The following is a 24737-nucleotide window of genomic DNA, read 5'->3' as shown; positions in this document are numbered from 1 at the left end:
CGGGTCCCACTAAAATCAAAGTTTACTATGTGACAACAATAGTGGCAGCATTTCACTCAGAGATCTTAGCCACTGATGGATGAATGTTATCTAAATATGAGATCCTAACATGAGGCATGAAGTACAGATATAAAATTTCCTTGGTATTTCTTCACACAAATTAGGTATTTCTTGTACCTGTTGTCATTTTTTTTTACATTAATTTTTTTTTTAAAATTTTCCATAAAATAAAAAAAAAATCCCTGAAAAAAAAGGATATTAATTTTTAAATCATCTATGCTGTTAACTAACATCTTTTATAATGAAGCAAAAGCAGGAAGCATGAAAATTGGAAGCAGTTAGAATATTACTCTGGAATGACCCCAAAGGAATGATGAGCATGTCACTTTTTTGGAATGGGAGTTTTGTTAGTTTGAAACTCTTTTGTTAAGTTCTGGGCTTGAAATTTATAGTTTTTGTCACTGAACCACAGGAGCTCACCTTCTCTCAAGGTATATTTTGGGGATGAACAGGCAGTCACATACTTTTTTATCATCTCCCAGCTCATAAAAACAAAGTGCCTGTGCTGACGTCACTTTGTTCTATTTCCAGGACATGTTGTCTCAGCAGGAGGCTAACTGCAGGGTATAATCTCCAAATACCTTGGTTATTCAATTTTTTAAAATATTATATCCTTCACATCAGTAACACAGACAGGTATTTCTCCATCACAGGCAATGGCAGCAGTCCCAGAAGCTCTAAACAGCACGGACTGAGAAAGGGTCAAGCAGTTCAGTCCTAAACAGACTTCTTTCCTTCCACTGGTAAATCAGACGTTTATCCTTATGAATTATGAGCCACAAAATTTCCTAGGCCAACAGTCAGTCCTCATGCGGGTCTAAAGATCTTGTTCCACATGAAAAAACATAAAGAGAGGAAGTTAAAAAAAAAAAAAAAAAACACAGAAAAAAAAAGTGTTTGCAAGTTGCTTGGCAGCTCTTTCAGGGAGCAGGATGCTTATGTCCACAACCTGTTGTGCATTGACCCTGCTCTCTGTTGGTAACTTGACAATATGCTTGGGCTCAGTAATACAAGAAATAAGTAAAACTTCAATGTTGTTAAACCTTTTAAATATGTTCTTTTGATGCTTATCTTTTTTTAATGAGACCACTGGGAAAGTCATACATTTTTGCCTAAAAACATCTCTGAGGATTTGTTTTCGTGTAACTTTCTCTATTGATCACCAGATATTCATTAGTGAGGATATTAAAAACCATTAGTATGCCAAAACTGTATGGCAAGTAAAGTACATATTTGTAGTTATTCTTATAAATTAATAAATTAAATTGCAGTAAATTCCATGAAGTGCACTGGCCTTGCCCTAAGCAATGATAAAATACCATGTAGGGATATCATCCCTGTGGGATTCTGATATAAGAATTTTTCTCCTTCATTAGGTTGCTATAAACTTGCAGATAAAGAAAACAAATGAACAATTCGTGTGTAGTTTCTCAAGGTCATTTGGTGGAGGAGTCTAAGAGATGGTTTCAGTGCAGGCAATCATCCAAACCACATTTTCAACAATTTTTGTGTACAGGGAAATGAAGGAACTGAAGATGCTATTGCAGCCCAGTAGCATCAGAGCTGTCTGAAGCCAGGTCCCTACTGTGTACTTTCCCCCTGAGCACAACCCAGTTAATTCAGCTTTGTGCAGAGAAGGCCTAAAATGTCACCTTTGCTGATCTCACATCTTTGGATGGGATTTATTGGGTGTGTAAAGGGATAATAACGTTAGAAGGTTGTGTCAACTGATATACGATATTCAGGGACATCGCTCCCTGGCAGGTTTCTGTTTTATGTGGCAGAGGAGAAAGGCTTTTGGTCTGTGGCCTTCTTTGTTCCAAGCACTTCACTGCTGCTTCTGCACCAACTCGTATTAGTGATCTGAGTTTACACAGGAGTAGGATATAGTCCTTCTGTGACTTTCAAATAACATTTTCCAGTTATTCAATAATAGCTGAACTCTTTCCAACATAGGGATGCACAGCAACAAATGATTTGCAGAGAAGTCTGAAATCAAGGTGAATGTCCTGTAATTTAAATAGTGTGAAATGGTATTGCCTTAAGCAAGATTTTTTCAGTCTCTTCCAGATGCCTTTTATCTCATCTGTCTTTCCAAGACAACAGATATTTAAACCTAACATTATCACATCAAGACCTAAACACATAACACTCATATCTTCTTCCCCAAATACATACCAGCCTCTCTCACATGAGCGCATTTAATAACCAACTTTATTTAGATCACGCAAGCGTGTCTGGCTCAGTTCACAAGGGAGACAGAGGGTGGAGGTACCAGTGTTTCTGTCCAGCTGGATGGGGGTCCCCATGTTTTCTGTACTGGGGTGTTACCTGGGTGCTCAGATGTGAGCTTGGGCCCCTGTCCCTCCCCAGTTTACACTGCCTGTCGGATCCCACTCTGATTCAAGCCAGGAGCAAGGTTTCAGGTAAGAGGCCAGTGGGAAGGGCAGGGGAACTGCCTGGACATCAACTCTGCCTTCCTCACAGGTAGAGCGCTTGCATCTCATTATACAAAACCAAGTTTGAGCATAGCCCTGAAAAACAACATAAACACAGGCCAAGTTTCCATTTGTCAAGTCTAGCAGGTGCTTACGTTTTGCTGTGGGGAATACAGGATAATAATTGCACAGAATAATAATTTCTCCTCCTCTTGTGTGCTCAGAGTGCTCAACCTGAACAGAGGATGTGCATGTTCCAATCCCACATTCAATTGATCTTCCTTGAACTCACATCTACATGACAGAAGATTGTATGCCACGCTGTAGGCTTTCTGAATTAAGCCATTTTCCTACTGAACCTGCTAAATTGGGTAAATAACCAAGCAACTAACTAGCCCACCGCAAGAGCAGAGTGTGCAAGCTGGTTATGTCCATCCTGGTGGTGAGCCTTAACCGTTGAGCTGGGGAACTCAGCATGAGCTCATGAACTTTCAGCTGGGAAGAGCTTCAAGAGCAGGGATTTTGAGAAACTTGCATTGCAACAGCTAGAGGCTTGGTAAGCGAGCATGGTGCTGAGACGTGAGTCCAGCCCCCTCAGGCAGAAGAGGGCCCTGAACTGGTGTGTCTGGAAATTCAGGGGCCAGTTGTGAGCCTTAATTCTGTTATTCTGTTTGGTCCAAAGCACACCACCCTTTCAGAAAAAAAGAGGTGGCCCAGGCAGTTTGCAAGGCACTTCCATAAACAGACAGATCCTGTAATAAGAACCAGTAGTTGCACTTAAAACGCTGCATCGTTTTTGAAAGATTAGGACAGTACTTTGTATTGTGAACATATAAAAAACTAATCTCTTCATAAGCCGATAGAAAAAAATATAAGTGAAGGTAGGAAGGCAGATAAATTCCATAATGAATATTCTCCACTGACACAGGTTTTTTTAAAGACATCACCAAACATCCTATTTAGTTAGTCACGGACACCAGAATCAGAAGTACTGCACACCCTTAGAAATGGCTCACAATGTCAAATCCAACTGTAGTGCTCCTACAATGTTGCTACAGATCGGTAGGTATTAACTGCTCAATCAAAAACACCAGAGGTGGAACAGAAACTCTAAGAAGCTTTTATGTATGCATACAAAAATTTTTAGCAACTTGGTGGGTTTGTCAGAAGGTAGCTTTTACTAGTAGACATGATCGTTACTGAAGTACAGATAAATCAAATTTGCTGCATTATGCTATTACTTGTAATTGAGTAACATTGCAATTGCCATAAGGATGCAAGCACTATACTTAACAAATCTACAAGATAGTCTTAAAGAAAAGAAATGTGGTTTTGGCAATATTATTTTTTTTCTTCTACAGTTAGCTGGAATGCAAAAATTCTTGACTGAAGTGCTTTGGCTACTGAACAACTACATGACGCAGCCATGCATATGGCCATACTTCGGCAACTTTTATGCTCAGCCTAGAAAAGAAGGGAGTTACTGTGTATATATACATATATATACATACATATTGCATATATACGTATGTAAAAATAAACTTATGGTACCTTTTATAGTAAGTGAACAAGACAAAAGATATCACAGCACTAATACACTCTGGCCTCATCTTCTGTTCCAAACACACAATAACGACAACTGTGGCTATGGATACAGGTGCTTAAAGCAACCCTGTGTAGTTGCAGACCTGTAGAAGGCTAGGCACATGATGAGCCTTACAACATGGTGCTCAACATTACAGAGTTAATGTGTGTTATTAGTGTGATGCAAGGTGCAATAACTATAAATCATCATCAAGTGGGTTAACAATTGTCTGGCAGACCTGGACAATCAGAACTGGCTGGGGAAGGCTCTAAAGTTTTTCCCTCAAGAACCAATCAATACCTTGTCCCACGGATCTCAGCATCCTTTGGAAATGCTTATGTTTCATGCATAAGCCCAACAGGTTACCTTCGAAAGAAACACAACAACTGCTAATCAGCAGCATTACATCTTATGTGTAAGGAGGTTACAAGGAGAAGCCTGCTTTTCCACAGTGGCCTCTCTGCCTGTGATCTCAACCCACCTTCACATGCCAAGTTAAGACTGCAACGTGTCAGGCATTGCTCTATCCCTGGCAGGCAACACTTTTTCAGAAAATGGGGTGCCTAGATGATATGGTACCAGCTTTGGCCCTCCAATTTCACTCAAGTGCTACCTGTCTGGTCTGTCAGAACCATTTTCTTTCCCCCAGCTTTTTCCCCCTAAAGTATGAGCAACATACTCTAGTTCAGCACAGTTTGGCTGCAATGAACAAAAAAGTAACAGGAAATCTTAGGATCTGCAAAATACGTATCAGCCAAGTTGATCCAGTGGTTCCTTCTCTCCTTAAATGCTGAACTTTTGATGGGCGCACTTGGATTTCCCAGCTACTAACCTGAGCTGATGTATAAATGAGCTGTTCTTTCCCTGCACTGAACTCTCAGCAGAGAAAGCTTAGCAAGTGCATACATTGGGTGCGTACCTGAAAGAAAAACTAAGATTTCTGATTAAAATAAGTGTATTGCTATCAACCATTACTTAATAACCACAACATGTTTGTTAGGTGCAGTAGAAAAGCTTCTGTTAGGACCTTGACTTCTCGATAGCAAGCAAAAATTAACTTCTGTGCCATTCTGTCAGACTTTCACAGAATTCTGGCATGGGCAGTGAAAAAATCAATTTTCCAGTAACTTAAATAAAGGGACGAGTAAAATAATCAAAGTAGCAGAACTGGGTTGCTTCTCTGAGTACTGAACTGATAGGATTTTCCCTGTCACTATCTATATAACTGTTTAATTCATATGTGGTTTGGCAAGGCCAAATAATTCACAGTATTGTAGAAGTTATCAGGGCAACCATAGATGGAGGGATTAGTATTGACATTTGAGTACATAGAAGGCATGGAAACTGCTCTGGAATCTATGCTAGCTGGATTTTCCTGGTAAAATAATCACTGGTGATATAATTAATAATGATGACATTCAAACATTCATCTTTATGTCTCAAGCTTAACAGCCCAGCGAAATGGATGGGGCTGATTATGACTGTCAGAGTTACTGTTTCAGGTTGTCTGTAGACTCATTAAGACAATATTGCATGGCGTGTGCTTAGTTCACACTTTCAAGGTCGCCTGCTACCAAAAAGACTGAAGAGCACATGCGTGAAATGTCATTGTATTGCTTCCTCTCACAGACTGCCTCAGCTAAGATAACCTGCCACTGCATCTGCTGCTCCTTGCTAAATCGCTGGTTTCTCAAATATTTAAATACAATGCACATACTTTAAAGTAATTGTTCCTTTTATTTTGCCTTATGCTAAAATAAGTGCAGTAAAAATAAGTCCGTGCTACAGCTAAGAATATGTAATTGCACAGCCTTTTAATTTCTAATTCAAACTTTCATTAATGAAAAAGAATTATACAGTCCCACAGCATATGGGTTGGCAATATTCTACTATGTGTACACTTTACAGATGTACAATGATCTCGGAAAGAGAAGATGGGGGAAGAGACATTATACAACGCAGTAACACAGAACCATATAACACTGTGAGATTATTGCTGTTGCTTTCCAGAACACTGGAGAAGTTGGTGCTAATGCTAATTTCTTGTCCCTTCAGCCAAAATGTCACCAGCCACAATTGTTCCTGACTAAATTAATCATATTGGGCCATATGTTTCCTAATGATCCGCAGATCACAGTTTGATAGCAGCTGTTGTAGACCAAAGGTATGAAAAATAAACAGAGAATGCATCACCATTAAAAAGCTGAAAGGTTCCTGTAATTACAGATCTCTATCAGAGTACAAAGCCTGGAGTATATTGACAACAAGATCTTTTCAATGTATGGGGAAAAATTATTTTCTGTGATGTTTTAAGAAGGCATGCACACGTCAGTAACTCTGTATTAGCTTGCTTAGGTGACGGAAAATCAATTAAATAAACCCCTCTATCTTTATGTACAGACAGAAATGGCTGGTGAAACTGGAATATTCCTCAGCATAAATTTGTACCTTGCCAGCTTGACTCTGGAGCCCCTACGTGAAGTTCACAGTGTTGTAACGTCTTTGATTTCAGAGGAGTTCCTCATGAATCATGCAAATTAATCACGTGTAACTCAAGTTATCAATTTGTCATGAAACACTCATGAATTTAATTACTGATAATTGCATTTTAAAGTGAAAATTTTGCCATGAAATACTTTTTCTTCAAACCTTGTTTTCAACTTTGATACTCATAGCTTTTTCTTAATTAAGATCATCATGTTTTGAAATGTATTCAAGCACAAGACGAATTATAAGGGAAATGCCTGCAATCATTTTAGAATTAGAGAAGCAGAAAAATAGCATTTCTCTTTCTGGTTAAAAAGTGAATAAATAAAATTAGGTAAGATACGAAAAAGTATTATAGGAAGAATTCTTTTCTGTTATAAATTTGAGTACATCTTCCAGAACATTGCATGTAAATTAATAGTACTTGTTCGACAAAGGCTGAACTTCGGTAGTGAAAATTTAAGTTCTACCGAGTTGGAAAATCAGGTGAGGACATGTAGACAAAATATCATTTCAACTAGTAATGCAAAGTTCCAAATATTATAATATCCTAAAAAACTCAGAAAATATTTCAAAGATTTCACATGCCTTCTTTTTTGTCATACTGAACCTCTTTGAGTTCATGCTACTTTGTCATTATGAAGAAAGAATTCATCAGATTTCATAGCAGTGAGCATTTTTTTTCCTCATTGGGGGCACCAGAGAGAAATGCAGGCCCAAACTTCCAGCGTGCCCTCAGTAAGGACTGCATTTTTGCATCTGCAATTTTGCAGACACAGTTGAAGTTATTTAAACACCTAACTATTTGATTTACAGATGCAATCAGGTACCTGCATATACAAGTGATTGTAACTGCAGGTGTTAGATTGGGGACTATCGTTTGAAATTCTGGCTCAAAATGTACAAAATAATTATCGCTGAAATTATTTAGAGGTTTCATGTGTGTTCATTAAACAAGTACGCTTTGACACTTTGTACTCTCCCTGTGTCAGAAACTGTTCAAATCCTTAGGTAGCCTTCCTGTGGGTATGTGTTCTCATTACTTTTCCTGCTCCACTTTTTCTTATACCAGGTATGAACACGGCATCGCTTGCTCTGGCACAAATGCAGCATTTATTCTGTGTAGGTTCTGCACCTAGTTTAGTTGTAGACTTCCATGGCTGAAGGGTGGGTTGGTCGCTTTGTTTTATATACAGAACCTGGGGACAAAATTAGACTCTCACATAAAAAAACGGCAGGAGCCATGCGCTCACGCCCTCTGATCCTGGCTTCAGCTACATCAATGAAATGATTCCAAATGACATCGAGGGCTTTATGTAAGGCTTTAACAATGGAGCACAACAGCTGCAATCTGCCTCCGCGTGTTATTATTACTCCATCTAACAAACAGTCTCAAAATCAAAGGTTTTCCCCTTCTGTCCTTTTATTTGTCCTTTGACTGTGCTTGTAGGAATATAATCAATACACATGAAACAAAAAGATAATGGAAGACCTTGCTCTTCAAAATGTTTTGCATGAGACAAAGTGGCATTACCAGGTCACACAGTAATTCTGGTGCCCGCAGATACCTATTGTAAGGACTTGTGCCACCTCACCCATATATGTAAATTTATGTACTGACAATTTACAAATTACTAAGAAACAGCAGGCAGATTGTGTGTAACGATGCGTACTCTCTGCACTCTTATAGGAATGATAGAAAACTTTACCTGCTGTCCCTGGACCCTCTCCAGAAGGGCCATTACAGTGACACACACTGTCCCCGTAAGAACCGTATTGATGGCCACCGTAGCTACTATTTCTGCACAACACCAAGGTATTAGCTGTGCCTGTGGAAAACTCTGTGGCCTGTAGAGAAAAAAAAAACTGAAGACTGTCTTTTTTATGGACTCCACTAAATGCTGCACATTTTAATAATATAAATGATTCCAAAAAATGAAGTATAGCAAAGAAGATTTTAGTATTTCATTTAATTATCTGTGGTAATAATTTTATTCTTTCCCTTTTACCTGAATTTTATCTCCCTTCATGAATATAATAGATAATATAACCTTCTTCTATGAAAATGTTGTCTAGTTCATTCATTTTAGCCTGGCAATTTTCCAGATCGTTAAAGATATTTTTCAGTCTTAAATATTGGCTATGACACAGTCTTCTCTTTACTGTGTCTAGATGAAAGTTAGGGGTATATGTCATATGTTTTCCTTTCATTACTTCCCTACAGGAATCACGTTGGTAAGATTCATTAAGAGGGGTTACAAATGCTATTCTTAATTGCCTGGATTCCTGTGAGTGCAAAGAAAAGCATTCCCCAAGCAATATTGGAAACAACAGCAGAAAAAGAAAAAAAAAAGAAAAAAAAAACACATTAGATTTAACCAAGCAAAAATGCAACCTAATTAATCAGGTGAGCTGGAGGAGGGTAACAAGAATTAAAATCAGCTCCTCAAGAAGAAGAAGAAGAAGATCTCTGGGTGGCAGCAACACTGGGAGAGCTTTAGCTGTGTTGGTGAGTGGGGAGCCAGGCAGTCAAGGTTTCACCTATTCAGGACTTCAGGGCATCCACAAACCTCCATTGAGGAAGGGCTGTCTTATCCTGCAAGGAGAAATGGCAACCCTATATAGGGCAAATCTCTGGGCACGTAAAGGTGGATGAGGTAACATTTAATAGCTATGGGGCTTTAACATGTCCTGCTGCTAATTCATGAATCATACCACAGGTCATCAATGCGATAATTAGAAAGATTTCTACTGACATCAGCAGGCCTTGGGCCAGGCTCCAAGCAAGGTATAAACGTATGACTGGAGATGGCAAACAGACAAGGACTTTGCGTCAAGCTACAGATGTTATCTGGGAGGTAAATGTTTATTACAATTCCACACAGAAATCTGCAAACATATCTGTGCTTCTTAATATCATAAGATAACGATAATTAAAAAGGAAATTAGACTAGAATGACAAATGTGGCTAGGGGGCTAGTAGTCAATTAACATATAGAGATTGGTGAGGTTATTGCTGTGGGAGAGAACGATGCCAAATGAGACATTAAAAGGGTGCAAATGCCAAAATTGTCTAACACCATTTTTCTTAATAATACAAAGAGGAATTAGATGGGAAAACAAAAAAAAGCTTTAAACTTTAAGGTAGAAATGTAATGCTTTCTATAAAATAGGAAATCCGTAGTGGAAACCTCCAGTTACCCTTTTTTTCAGCTATTAAAATTAGCTTGGAGAAAATGTGACGTTCTCTATGGCTATGGAAAATTCTGGAATGCAACAAAAGAAACAAATGTGAACCCCTTAGAAATAAATTAGTGTCTTTCATCCTTCTCCAGAACATGGCATGCTGTGTTGGAAGGAACCACATTCCCAATGCCACCAACCACTTGTTGACTGTAACATGATTTTCTGTAGGTCCATTCTTCCGACTGTGTTCAGTCCTTGCCACTTCCCATTATGACGTCCAGAATTTTGGGAGTCTCTAAAACTTCACACAATTGACTTTTGTTATTTGCTAAGAAAGAGAGCAGGTCTTTCTGGAACATCTCATTATTGGTCATCACAACTTTTGGAAATCTTATCCTTCACTAAGATTTCAAGAGCAAGACAAAGCAGATCAGAGACAGAGCAGTACTGAAGAAGCTTGCATCTTTTAGGTTAGCATGTAAAGTTTTTTGAATATTCCAAAACTCCTTTGACCGCCAACCCCTAAACAACTTAACATACCATCCTTCTCTCTGCAGGGGAGTTCCCCTCCCTTTCCCTCGGGAAGCAACAGAACTGCTACCAGAGCTGTGGATACAGAAAACACAATTCTCTCTGCCTCTACTGCAGTGTGATAGAGACAAGCTCTTGACTATTTCTGGCTTTTGGAAAGATGATAGGTACACATCAACCTAAGAAATGTGTAGGAAAAAAGAAGGGCAAATACTCTTAAGAGCTGTCGTGTTTTAACAGGCTGTGACACAGCCTTGGCATGTGCCAAGGGGGGAGGCAGAGGGAGCTGCCTGGGAAGTGTGTAATGTTTACCTTCCTGTCACAGAAACATTTTTCCTGGGCCTGTCATCACCCCTGTTGAATATTTGCCTGGAGGAAACAAAATGGTTTGCAGTGCTTCTGTACGAACACACCAGTGTGCTTGTCACTGGGGCAAGGCGGTCCCACTCTCCATCCACAGGAATGGGTCTCAACCCATTTAAGAAGCTTTGGAGCAAAATACCGAGGGAGTAGTGCCACATGCCATGTGGGAGAAAGTAGCTGGAGTTAGGGAGAGGAAGGAAAGAGTGGGATGGGACACCTTTGTGAAAAATTCTTCCTGGAAGAAGGGGTCTTCATAAAGAAGCCTAGAAAAGAAGCTCACCTTTGTGGATGTCAGCAAACACAGGGAGGAAGTTGCTGGTCATGCCTGACCAGCCATGCCAAGCTCATAGAGTGCATACAGGTGCCCCACAATGATCCTAATTGGGACAGACAGACAGAAAGATGCTTGCAAGCGTGCAACTACAGTCCATTGTGTTTGACATTATTACTGGAATTTGGGCATGTATTTAATGATTGCCACAGTACAATGTTGCCAGGGTTGACCACATTTTCCATTACTGAGGAAAAGGTGTTCAGGTAAGGACTGGGGTTCTTGCAAAACCAATTGTCATACCTGTCCAACTATTAAAAGTACTGGTGAAAATATAACTCCATTCTTTTAATCTGTCTTGGGGAGACTTCATTCAGTTGTATGACAGATAGAATCATAGAATCACAGAATGGTTTGGGTTGGAAGGGACCTTAAAGATCATCTAGTTCCAACATCCCCGCCATGGGCAGGGACACCTCCCACTAGACCAGGCTGCTCAAAGCCTCATCCAGCCTGGTCCTGAACACTTCCAGGGATGGGGCATCCACAGCTTCCCTGGGCAACCTGTTCCAGTGCCTCACCACCCTCGCAGTAAAGAATTTCTTCCTAATATCCAATCTAAATCTACCCTCTTTCAGTTTAAAACCATTACCCCTTGTACAGTTTCTCTGTATTCCACGCAGTCAACCCATCCATACTTCCACCCTCTGTAGACCTCCTTTTTGCTTTTGAGCTTGTCCAGGAGCTCCTTGTTAATCCATGCAGGCCTCCTGGCATTTTTGCCTGACTTCTTCTTTCTTGGGATGCATCGCTCCTGAGCTTGGAGGGGGTGATCCTTGAATACTAACCAGCTTTCTTGGGCCCCTCTTCCCTCCAGTACTTTTTCCCATGTTACCCTGCCAAGCAGGTCCCTCAAGAGGCCAAAGTCTGCTCTCATGAAGTCCAGTTATGTCTTTCTCCACCAGCATTTCAAATCAGATCTGAAGAAACATTGAGGTAAAATGAAAAAAAAAGGACCTGGTTCTCCATAAACAGCCAGGTAGCTAGATGCTTTTCTCTTGTTCATACTGGAAGACAGCCAAAGTAGTATTTTACAGAGCATTCCGATGAAAAGGGAAAGAAGGTATTATTTTCTTCTGATGGACAAATGTATGTGTCTCAGCTTGGAGTGGCCGCAGGGAGAATTCCTCTCTGCTTCTCAGTGAATGACTGATTTGCCTGTGACAGGACAGTTAGATGTAAGAGGCAAATATTTGTGATATAGTGTAAAAGCATTGTTTGGATTCCTTTTCTTTTACAAAACTTTCAAGCAGGGATGCACCCTTTGCATTACAGTGCAAGATAGAGACTGATCAGTGGCACAAAATGTCCAGGCCTAAAAAACCAAAGTGCCAAAGTGGCTCTTCAGAGTGAGGAGAAATATGTGGTTCCTTTATTCCAAACTGAATTTAGAGAACTTCTTTTTTTTAGACCAAATACAGGCTTGTCAAAGAAACCTACATATAGATCCATAGAAGATTTTCTTTTTTCACTGCATTTTATGCCCGGCTCTGAGGGTTTTGATGGTACCTTGTAGAATAAAAAGGAAATTGAAGAAAATATAGGATAGGGAAAATGGTAGAAGTACTTACGCTTTTGGTAGAGGTACAGGGAGAGATAATCGACCATTTGCTACCAAAAGAAAAGGGTTCAGCAAGGTTAAAAGGCACTGGAAGCAAAGCTGATGGCAATGTAATTACTGAAAATGAAAATGGTTATGATTTTTATTGGCCTGCAGAAGAATTACATGGAAATATTACTGCAGCTGGTGAATCTCAAAAGGCAGCTGAGGAACACAAGCACGAGGCACTGCCAAATGACCTCCCTGGCAGCCGTGGCACAGTCGTTTACAGTGGGGAAGCACTTTCCAGGAGACTGCCCTACAGGACGCTTTACTCGGCCCTAGATGCAATGATATTGCCAGTTCCCTTTGATTTTTAATCAATTTAATTCCAAAAAAATGCTCTTAATTTTTTTTGACTTCTTGTTCTGAAGTGGTTTGGGATTTAGATGTACTCGTATTTTGCTTAGACATGTTTTCCTGCTACGATAAGAGAGGCATGAACACAAGATAGAGATGGAGAATAAGATCTGTAAATGGTGTGGCAAGAAGGGCAGGGAACCCAGCATGGCAAAGCCCTGAGCAAGCACGGAAGAAGGAAGAACGAAAGGGAAAACATGAGAGGACATAACTTGGTTGGGTTTCAGTTGCAGTTTGATTGTGATTGTCTTTCAAATTGTGCCACACATTGCAGGGGTTTATGTAAAGTCAGCCTACCTAGACCGCGGTCCTGCCTGATGTTGCAGCCGTGGAAGGGGGATCTGAAGCTTCTCACACTGCTATTTGTGACACCAGCACAGTGGGATTTCCCATCAGATTGGAAAAGGTCTTTCACCCAGTCTTAGGGTGACCCTCCATAAGGGTGCATGATGGACAAGGAAGGGGACCTTGGGCAGAAAGGCAGCATCTCTTTCAGGAGCTGCGCAGAAAAGCTTTTCTGGCAGAAGAGGTGTGACGAACAATGTCGGAGAAGACGCAGTCCTGATGGCATATCATGACCATCTGGTTACCCCCATGGGTCCACACCATCCAGAGGAACTGATACCTGCTTGGAGTCTGCCGCGGTGAAGTAGAGGCTCTCATTGTCCAAGTGATTCTTGCACAAGGAGATTGCAGCTACACTGGGAAAATTTGGGGGGAGGGTATCAAGTGTGGTGGCTTTTTTTCCTGTGCGTTAACATAGTCTTTCTGCCATATATAATCTCTCTGCCATTAATCTCTCTGCCTCTCTACCCTAATTCAGAATAATTCCTAATTCATGCTCTCTACTACTATATATTTTTCTAATATATTGCTTATTTAAACTCTAGTTTTATGATGTGTTTTTCCTCTGTTGTAATTAGAAAATACCATAAAGCTGTGCAAAAAAGTGGACAACCAGGTCTTACCAAATGAAAAGTAGCAAAGGCTATTTTATAACAGAGGCAGTTTGAGAAGTGATAAAATAATAATGCAAGTTCTTTCTTTTTCGACATGCCAGATTTACCAGTACACCCTGGATACGTCGCTCCTTGCCAGCCACACAAAACAGCTGTAAACCTGGATTAACCAGGCTGTTAAATCGAGTTTACAGCTGCCTTGCATCACCAGAATGGCTCAAGCAGGCAGCACATACCAGTGAATGCGGGCCTAATTGTACACTAATGAACGATGAAGTAGTTTAACATGCAGTATTCACTTTGGCAGAATGAAAAAGAAATCTTTACATAGAGCAGATATGTTAGAATTTATCCTGGCTCTGCTTGAGGGGAAAAATTCATCCTCTTTTATTCTGAACGGATTATAATTAAGAAAAGCATCAGAGACAAATTATTCAAGGTTTGAAGTTTAAAAGAGCTTTAAGAATACATCCACTCTTTCTGGATATATTAGTGCCTGCTCAGGCTGGAGCTACAAGAAGTGGAACTCATAGTTTAATTATGAAATAACGGTCCAAAAAAATCTGCTTAGGTAAGCATGTGTTTCCATTAGGGAAGAAAAATCATTACAGAAAACAAGATAAAAAGTTAATGTTGCGAATCTCATTGTCTGTGTATAACTTCATTAATGCTGGATAACTATTCTATACCTAGCAAGGTGCTCATTGTAGAAATCTGTTAAAACAGTTGAAATCAAGTGCAACCTAGATATCTGCTCAGTTTGTAGTTACCTTAAAAGAACCAAAGCTCAGAGTATTTTTCAGTGCTTTAAGACATTGCTTTTCTTCTGTAAATAAAGCTTATGGCCTTAAGGCAATTGCCTTGCTGGGAATACAACAGTCTCCAGTATAATTTGACAAATACAGAAAGCAAAAAAACTCCAGATGACTAGTTCCCGTTTGTTTATTCAATGAATCATGCTTTAATTGCAGGGAAAAGTTGGGACAGGACAGCTCATTAACAGAGGAGCCTATTTGCCTCCTTGTACTCCCAAGCGTTGCACCCACAGCAGTGCAGGACATGATGGAGGTTTGGGCCCTCCACAGCAAAGACTCATGCATCACTCATCCCGCCAGGTGCCTCCTGAAGCCAAGAGAGACCTGGCCTTTCAACTTGACTTACCTTTGGGGTTCCCCTTTCCAAAATCGATTGCAAAACCATAGTTTTCAATTAAGCAGAACTGAGCCTGTTACGCTTGGGCTAGCCACAGGCTGACCGTGGCTATGTTCCCGTAGCCACTGGCAGGCAGAGGTAAGCGAGGCTTCGCACACTGAGCCTCAGCCCACAACCACGTAGCCACCTAAGGCTGTGTCTGCTGTGCAGGAGCTCTTACCCCTCCTTCTCAGCAGGCTTGTGATTATCTCAGGCCGAGGGCTGTGCTCACCCCAAATACACGGCTTCCCCTTCGCCGCTGAGGAGCATCCAGCTGGCCCCGAGCATGAGCAAGGAGAGCTGATGTCTGCCTGAGAAATACCGTGCAAAATACCAGCAAAATGTTGCGTTGGTTTTGAAAACCACATTGTCCCAAGAGGGATAAAAAAAATGCCAGTTTAAAGAAAAAGCCAGGAAAATCTGGTCTTCGGGCTGTAAGATATTTAACCTTTTTTCATTCTTGAGTGCTGAGCATCCCACACGCTTTCAGTGATAATAATAACGGCAGTAACAACAATAACAGGAAAGCAAAATCTGAAACAAAAGGCAGAGCTGAATCCGAAATACTTAGGAGGTGTTAAATTTCATGCTGAAAATTATGCACCTAAAAGGTACAATTTAGGAGATCATACTTAACCAGCAGGAATAAAAAAAAAGGATGCACTCTTCATGAAAAAGGATAAAACTATTCAGAAAAGTCTTTTGTCACTGAAACTACAAAAGTGAATGATGAATCAGCTTGTGGCATGTCATTAGAAGGAAACGTCTCTTCCCTGTAAAAATGGCTTTTATCCAACTCAAAAATACAATCACAATGTTTCATTTCATGGGGATCCTACTTCTTAGCAAAAATACCACACACAAAATACATTTCCTGGGCCGATACAAAACCTTTTAACAAAAGTAACTACTTCAAAGAAGTAAAAGTCTTGTGAAAACTTTTGCAAAAGATGATGTTCAGGTAATATTATAGCAATAGTAAAAGATGGTGGTTTAAGAGATGCACACGGCTACTGCCTCCCCTTTTTACACAGCCCAAGACATTTTTTATTATATTCAATCCAGTCAAGTCCAGATGGAAAGATATTGTTAACAAATATAAGCAATTCTCTGACTCTAATCCCAGAGCAAATCCCAGAGCAAATCCCAGAGCAAATCATCTTTCGCTGGTCAGGAAGTCTGTGAAGCTGTATCCATATTGCTGCAGGACCCTTATCGACCAGATTCTCAGCTGGCATAGAAGTTTGTCACCGCCTGGATCTCAAAGGAACGACCCCAGTTTACATCCAGGGAGGATCTGGACCCTTATTTATTGTGACTATCTGTCACTTTTAGTACTTCATTACTGTCTGCATGGATGAGCAGATTAACTGGGCATCTCTGGGAGGATAAATACACTTGTAGTTGATATCTATGAGGAAGGGCAGACATTTTTCTGGAGACTTGCTCCCAGACACCGGATTAGTTTAAAGGGGAGATTGCTGGTCCTCATTTAGGGGACAGTTAACTTTTGGGTCATCTTAAAGGTGTTTAGGGAAGTTTGCCTCCTGGAAATAGGACCTTGAGATGGGACAAAACAATTGCAAGAAGTACAAAATTAAGAAATAGATTACAAGGTGCTAGTTTACCCCCAGATTAGGGCTAGGCACCTGCACCGTACAGGCAGGGACATCCACGTTGTCGACTGGCCCCAGAAGGCCACGGCCAAGCACTCCTTTGGTGCTTGGTGGAGGAAAAGGGTGACCCAAGCCTCATGCACGGCAGATGCTCAGTGACCCCTTCCCCAGCCACCAAAGGGAGATGAGAAAGACTGAGCGCACTTTTGTCCAAGTTTAGCCCTGCATATGCTTTCATGGAAATATGGATCCTGCGGGGTGGAGGATTGCTGATGCTCATGCCCTGCTATAAAAATATGTATTTACATGTTTATGTGAGTGTATTGATACCTAGGGGGCTCTTATCTCACTCCAACCCTCCTCCCCTTCGTCCATATCCTTAAAGAAAATTCAGTTTGAGTGAGGCACTGGAATATTTCAGGATCTGTGTTGCTGTTGGGGTTAAGATGGCTCGAGGTTAATAACTAACCTTACACTGATTTAAAATAGCTTAGAGAACAATAACTCTGAGTGTGCAGGACATCAGTCAGCTACTCGCTCCCTGGGTATAGGGACAATTTTTTAATCTAAACAAGTTGTTTTGCACGTATCCATCACATGTGGATGCAAATTCTTATACTAATCTCTGAAATGCCTGAGAATGGCCATTGCTGGCAACAGGACACTAGATAACTAATCTGATCTGGCACAGTATTTCATGTGTTACAAGTGACGTTAAAAAAAAAGGCTGGTGTCCTGCCTGTCTGTCCATCAAAAGCTAGGAGGATGCAAACAAGAAAAATGGGTGCAACTGCACTGAGAGAAGTGCTAGTGATCAGCCAAACAGGGGGTAATCACAAGCAAACTGGAACGCCTACAAGTGGCCCCAGGAATATACCAGAACCGGTGGCAAAAGAAAATCCTATCAGAACTTTAAGAACAGATCTTTTCTCAAGGAGAGAAAAAAAGCACCACCCAACCATCAATAGCACAGATTTAATTCAAAGCACTGACAGAAAATTTACCATGGGCAGAGGCAACTAGATAGTTAGAGTGGGAGCCAAAGGTCGGACAAGGCAGATTACTGATCTTTCCCCTTCTAAAATGGCTTGTTTTCTACATTCCTTTAAACACGAAGCTGCAAGCTATACAAGGATTAAAGTAAGGTGATTTTGCCAAGAAGCGAGTCTGAAAAATATCTCTATTAGACACAGTTAAATGTTTGGGGGTTTTTTTCACACCAATCATATGCCTGAATTTCAGCTGAATATTACTACTTGAAATGGGTTATAATCTGGAAAAAAAAAGGACAAACAAGCTATTTTCTTACGTAAAGGAAGAAAACCATTTCTTCTCCTATTTTCCTGTAATAACTCTTGCTTAAAGGTCACCTTTTGTTAGAACATTATGTATGAAGAAGCTTGGTGAAAGTTTTGGGGTTATTATTTCTTTTTTTGTTGTTTTAATTTGGGATAAATTACTTTCTTTAAAAAAAGGGAAGATTCCTGTTTAATAATTTTGCCTCTATGGAAAAATTCAATTGCCAATCTAATCCAGTTTCTGATGAAAGCAAGCATAGAGTCTGGGATATTGCATTTACCACAAGGAGCAAAGATTTAAGAGCATTACTGTTACGTCCAAGTGCGTTCTGACAAAGCAATACCTTTATGTTTTCTGCATATTCTGTATAAATATGCATCTGTGTTTGGACAGGGATATGTGTGTCTGCAGACATCTATACACTGAAAAAAAATAAAGAAATGTACCAAAATTATGAGAAATATTTCTGAAAAAGAAGTAGCCAGTACAGGTATTTCTCACTTAGGCCACCTGGAGACCACAGAGGATACTGGGCTTCATATTGGGCTTCTGCTTTGATTTGTCTCCAAGGGATGGCTACCTGTTTCCTCTCGGTCCACCCGGGGCTGGCAGAGATTGCAGACCTCCTACCGCTAGGTCCCTAACGCTGAGCAACCATAGCAGGGTGATGGCAACACCCCCTGTGGTTAGCGTGTCTTAGGCACAGCTGTGGGGAAAGAGAGCAATGCTGAAAGCCACAAAAATAACTCTTTAAGGAGCATACGCTTAGAAATTTTAGCTTACATATCAGTCTCATGACTGCAAAATTCTCTGTTCCAGGCCCTTTCAGGGCTAGAAGTGAATCCTGGGTCTCTTTGGGATTATCCCCTTCCTGTCATACCAAGTATCCAGTTTCATTTCTGTAGATCTTCAGACTACTCAGTTCTTACATATAAGAGATTTGTCAGTTTTTCAGTACTCTCTCTTGATCTTCTGTCACGAGGACTACTGTACCTTTAGGGAGAAATGTATGTGTTTGCTCAGGAAAGGAAACAAATGTGTGTCAGGTTAGATTGCAATAAACAGGGAAAAAAAAGCATCAGTTCAAAACTGCTCAAAAGTTTGGGTGTTGAATGAAGTTTCTGGAGAAGAGAGTAGCAGGCAGATAAACTAGTTGAAACTAGTATATTCATTACATATTTAACCACAAGGATCCCACCCACTTGACTTCTTAGTGACAGATGGAATCACATAACATATACATTAGAAATGTATGTAGAAATGTGTATCATTCAAAAAACAGTGGAAATTGTCCATTTTTTTGTCTTTTTGTGTTACAGCAAAAGACAACAGAGAAATGAGCCAATCGATCATAGCTTACACACTCAGACTCCTAAGGCTTGCAGGATGCTCTGTAATTTGTGATTTGACCTCTTGGTACCTTCCTCTTGCTGAGGTTCTCAGAGAAAAAATGACGTGCCAATGAAGAGTGACACAAGATTCATCTTGTTTGACTAGCTAGGTCACAACGACAGTTTGGGTTAGTCTATAGCCATCTGTGATGGCTGGGAAAGATATAGTGAGGCTCTGTGGAATTACTTCCTAAAAGCATCACCAGGGAAGCCACAAAACACACCTATATCTATCAGATGGAGTATCGGGTGATCCATAATACAGATACTTGTGTGATCTTCTCTTGGCTGCTGTAGCAGCAAGCACAACAATAGAAATATCTTGGATTAAAGAAAACAAAAACCGATCTGAATAGCAACCAGCAGCACCCTGCACTGCAGTTGTGTCCACTGCACTGCTCCAGTGTAGGCAAAGCTTTTGGTGTTATAGGACTGGTGCCATAATTTCCAGACTGCTACCGCTTGGCTGCCAGCAAATGAATGTGACCACAACAGGCTGCCCCTGTATCTGGCTGGTCCTTAGGTCCTGAGTGGGCTTTCTGACCTCCCCGGCTGGTGCTGGTGTGGCCTGCAAAGTGCTGCAATGCCCTTTGGGAGATGCACCGGTGCAGTCACTGCTGGTCCAGGACCAAGAGAGTTGGGAGTACATGTTTGTGCACCTGCTCGCTCAGCATCCTCTGCAACTGCATCTTCTACGAACTCATTATTGCCACTTAAGCAACCATTTGCTGTCCCTAGACAACATTGACCTGTGGCCCCCTGGGTACCAGCCTCTTGGCAGGACACTTAGAGACACTCTAAAGCTATGGTAACTCACTGATAACAATAACCTTCACGGTGGCGTATAAGCCCAAGACCTAGATTGATAGAGAGGAGTGACCCATATTTGCTTACACATTAGGGAGGCAGCAGTGGTAGTCGCGGAGGGGTTATCTGCTGCTCCTGTCTGGCCACCTTTGCTCTCCCTGTCAGGTCCTAAATTGATATACTGAATGCAACCATATATAACAAGGAGTCCTGCCACATCCACTAGAGACGCAGTGCCCTCACGCACGCACACGCTCACCTCACTCACTGTGCTGCTATTTACTTCTCATTTATGGTCCACTGGCAATCCACATGGACCGGGATTGAAAATGTTGCACAGAGTGAATCAATTATAGTGTACTAGATTGATGGGCCACCTACTGTATTTAAAAATAATTGAACTGCAAAATGATTAAGTAAACTGAGAATTTCTATAAGTTTGAGTGCTAGGTAATTATAAACAGCAATTATGGAAGAACAAAAGTATATTAGGCAGCAGTGACATGAATAAATGTTAAATTTCTTGCACGTCAGAGGTCTGTTCTTAACTTCGGTATGTATGAGCTATCGTCAAATCAATGAATCCAAACACGGTATGAATCTCCAAGAAGGAAGAGTTAAACCGGTATTAAATGTATTAGGAAAATATGCTAATTTCTGAGAAAGTAATACCTGGAAACAAAACAAGGTACTACTGAAAGTAAAACTGAGTAAGAAATATTGGGGAAATAAGCATAAATGGGAAATTGCAAATATTGAAGAAAACATTTGTGTTAAATAAGTTATTTTGCGACTTTTTGATAGATATGGAGAAATGCATTAAATGCAGCATTTTTAGAAAAATTTTTTTAATAATACAGGATGGGGCAATTCACACAGTGGCCTTCACTGAAATCAGTGATTTTGGTCACAGTAAGAAGAAAAATTACAATAGCATTTTAAGGAAGAAGAGAATAATTAGCAAAGTGCAAATGATCTTTAACTGTAACAAAGTACTCAGTACTGAAGCCACAAACGTAGTCTGCTAAAAAAGTGAATATGCAGTCCGTATCACCACAGACCTGAATGCTTTGTTCTCCTTTGTATTCCACCAAATAAAATAAAATAGGTGATATTTCTGACTCTCAGACACATTTACTACCCAATGAGGGCTATGGAGGAAGTGTCCTAAATATCACCTCAAGAAAAACTATTCAATCACACTTTCTTGAGAAGACAAAACCTTGGTCATTGGTGAGAGATGCTCCAGCATCTCAGGGGCATGGAAAAGGCAAAATACAGAAAAAAACTGATTTGGCACCCATTAGCCAAAGTGTTTGCATTCAATAATGTCAACAACAGGCCTCCCATCTGCTTCAGGAGGAAGACAAAATTAATCAAATTAACCTTCACTAAGACAGAGATACTCCCTGGTTCCCTCCCTGGTCACTGTGGAGAGGCAGACTGTGCCAGGGTCCATGTGGTTCCCTGGCCATTCGCCTCAGGACCCTATGCTGGTGGTGGGAAGATCTCAGGGACACGGGAAAGGCTACAGCTGTCCTTCTGACCCTGCTCTTTTATCTACTGCCTCTTAAAGCCCATTCATGCTGTGTCCCGCTGCAGAAGGCCCCATGGCTCCCAATGAGCGCTCTCATCTTATCTCAGTATGAGGCACTTTAACAGCATCTCTTGTCAAAGAGTCCCCACCTGATGGTATCACAGAGCCTTGTTGACCAGCTTGAGAACAGAGCTGGTCTAATCTCAGAGCTTTGGCTTTGTTGGAAACAGTAATATTTTGACCAAAAAATATTGAAGTTACAGAAGTAACAATGATGTTGTCTAGATTTCCATTTTAAATGACCTGAAGTTTCATTCTACAGTTCTGAAAAATCATCCCATTTCTCTTTCTTGTTTACATTGATTTTATAGAGTTTTGCAACATTAATAGTGGGACCACACTGTCTGTCATATGATACCCTGTTCTGTTTATTTTATTGTTACATTATCAAGAGAGTTTATTGATAATGATGTACCATCTTCTTTTTCAGGTTCAAAATACTTTCTTCCTGGGTTGTATTGACAGCTTGTGCAATAATCAAACTTTTTCAAGGAGAGTGTCCTAACAGCCTGTAAAAATTTAATTTATCCTGGTAAGTAATTATTCATGGAAGCAGTATCATGAAGCCAATGTGACTATTGGCATGATCAAGGGGGAAAGGATGGTCACAGCTGGGCCATATCTCCCTAGTGATTTGAAACAGCAAGACACCTGGTATGTGGAGCCCCTCGATCCACTACCGAAGGGCTACAGCAGCATTAGCATCAGCACTCGGCATCTCCCAGGATCAGCCCTCTCAGCTCAGAAAGAGTCAGTTATGTCTTGATGCACCTGAGAGAGGTTCTTTAACGCTCCCATACAACTAAATCCTAAGGATGTAAGAGATCGTGAAAAAACTGTTGTTATCAGTTAGCCATGTGGAATAGAGTAAATTGACTAGTCATAAAAAAAAACCAAACAAGAGAAGGCCCCAGAGAATAGATTACTACCCTGACTTCAGAAACCCACTGTGCAGCCTCTGAATTGTAATACATGACATAGTCTATATGGTTCCTTGGCATGCTGTTATTTGAGAAAGCAGCACAGTTTTTATAGCATCATTCCAATATACCTCTGGAGCAGAAATCTCACTATGAAAGCAGATAGCATTATTCTCTGATAATTTTTTTTTTTATCCTTCTCATCTGCCTTGCATTTTTTAACATCTATTGCATACATTTGCTTTTCCCACCAATGCATAACAATGGCAGTGGCTGATCTGTCCAGTACAATCAACAGCCCGTGAGAAATTCCACAGAAGCAGTTTCTGGTGTGTGTTGGGGGAAGGACGGAGGCATCACAGATGACGGAATGTGATTTATTTGTCTTCATTGTGTCTCTTAACAAAATGCAAATACCCTTTCCGTCTATTATGATAATTTGTTTAGTGTAATGTGCATTCGGAAATGATAACAGGGGAGAAATGCTTTACCTAAGGTACTGTACTTTGCTTTTGAATAAATTGCCTCTTTAAACAGTGCTTGTATAAACTGTGAATTTAAACTCTTAGTCCCTGTGAACAGTTCCTCTGATACTGTGGTTTTTTTAGAGGAAAACTTTCAGAACATTCCTAGGAAACTAATCCCCAGGAGGGATGAAATTCAGGAGAGGTTAACAAGTCTGCACCTTTGATCCACTCTCCACACAGCAAAGCCGGACAGGATTATGCCAAAACCTTTAACAAAAATGCTTGGGGGATTTTAAACCCAGAAGTATCTGCAATCTTCACAGACTAGGATATTTTTCATTAGGTCTTCTTTTGTAATGTTTCTGACATATCTCTTTCATATGCAAGTCAGTTTGCAGGAGTAAATGTCACTGAAAGTGTCTGTGTAGCCTTCATGCTCTGCCACATAGCAGGTATTGCCTAAGTATGTCAATGGTGGCATTAATTTAAGGAAAAGAAGCACTTTCCTCTTCCTTTCCTTTGCCTTTCTCCCTAAAAATCATCGTATTACTGCAAATTTAAAAGCTTATAACCAGCGATATGTGCAGATACTGCTTACAATCATTTTTCAACACGAGGGAATTTATGTATCAAAAAATGCCTTGTAAAATCTGTCACAATTATGTTATTTTCCAATAGTTTCGTTCACTCTCTTAGCGGCACACTACAATGCTTAATTTGCAATTTATTGACAGTTCAACCTGAACAATAGTATCAAAATCATTCCTACTCAAGAGCAGGTCAGTGCGGAGGTGCAACTCACCTCTGGTAACATTCCAAAACACACCGCTAATTACCAGAACTATGTTTTGACTAGTAGCAATACAGGAATCTCTTGCAAAACCCCAAGTCCTTAGCAAGAGAGACCACTGTGTCGTTTCATTGCATTTGAAGAGGTTTTAAATAACAGTTTTAGTTGTGAGCAGGTGGTGACAATACTGCAGAATTTCACAAGATGACTGTGATAAATGCAGCGGCAAAAGCAAAGAATGCTTAATAGATCATGAACCTCAGCACCTATTGTTACTGCTCTTCCAAGATGTAGGATTTCCTTAGGTCAATTTCATATTTCAAGGGGTTTTAGTCAGCATTCAAAAAAATTGCACTTAGAACATAACAGATCAAGATCCACAGACACTGCCCAGGTGATTCTGGTTAATGTAATGAGAATTGGCTGTGAATGTCTGAAGAAATACATCTGAAGATCTCACTCTCACTATACAAATGAAAAGTCAAGCCTACTTAGCAGTTCAGCTTTGTGTCATAATTATTTTTCCTTCTCCACCTTTTAAGCACTTTTGAACTGGGTTTCCTAGAGGGATCAGAGGAAGATTTTTTCAAACAGTCGTCCCTCAATATTTCATCCCTGGATGAAATGGATGAGTGCTCCATAGCTCCCAGGAACCATGTCATTCAGGCAGTAGTAGCCAAGGGAGCCGACCTGAGATGTCTGTTTCATATTCTCCTAGTGGAGTCCTGCTGCAAGATCAGTCTCATTTGGGGCCAGCCA

Source organism: Chroicocephalus ridibundus, chromosome 3 (assembly GCF_963924245.1).
Source record: "Chroicocephalus ridibundus chromosome 3, bChrRid1.1, whole genome shotgun sequence".
NCBI lineage: Eukaryota > Metazoa > Chordata > Aves > Charadriiformes > Laridae > Chroicocephalus > Chroicocephalus ridibundus.
This window is presented reverse-complemented; position numbering follows the sequence as displayed.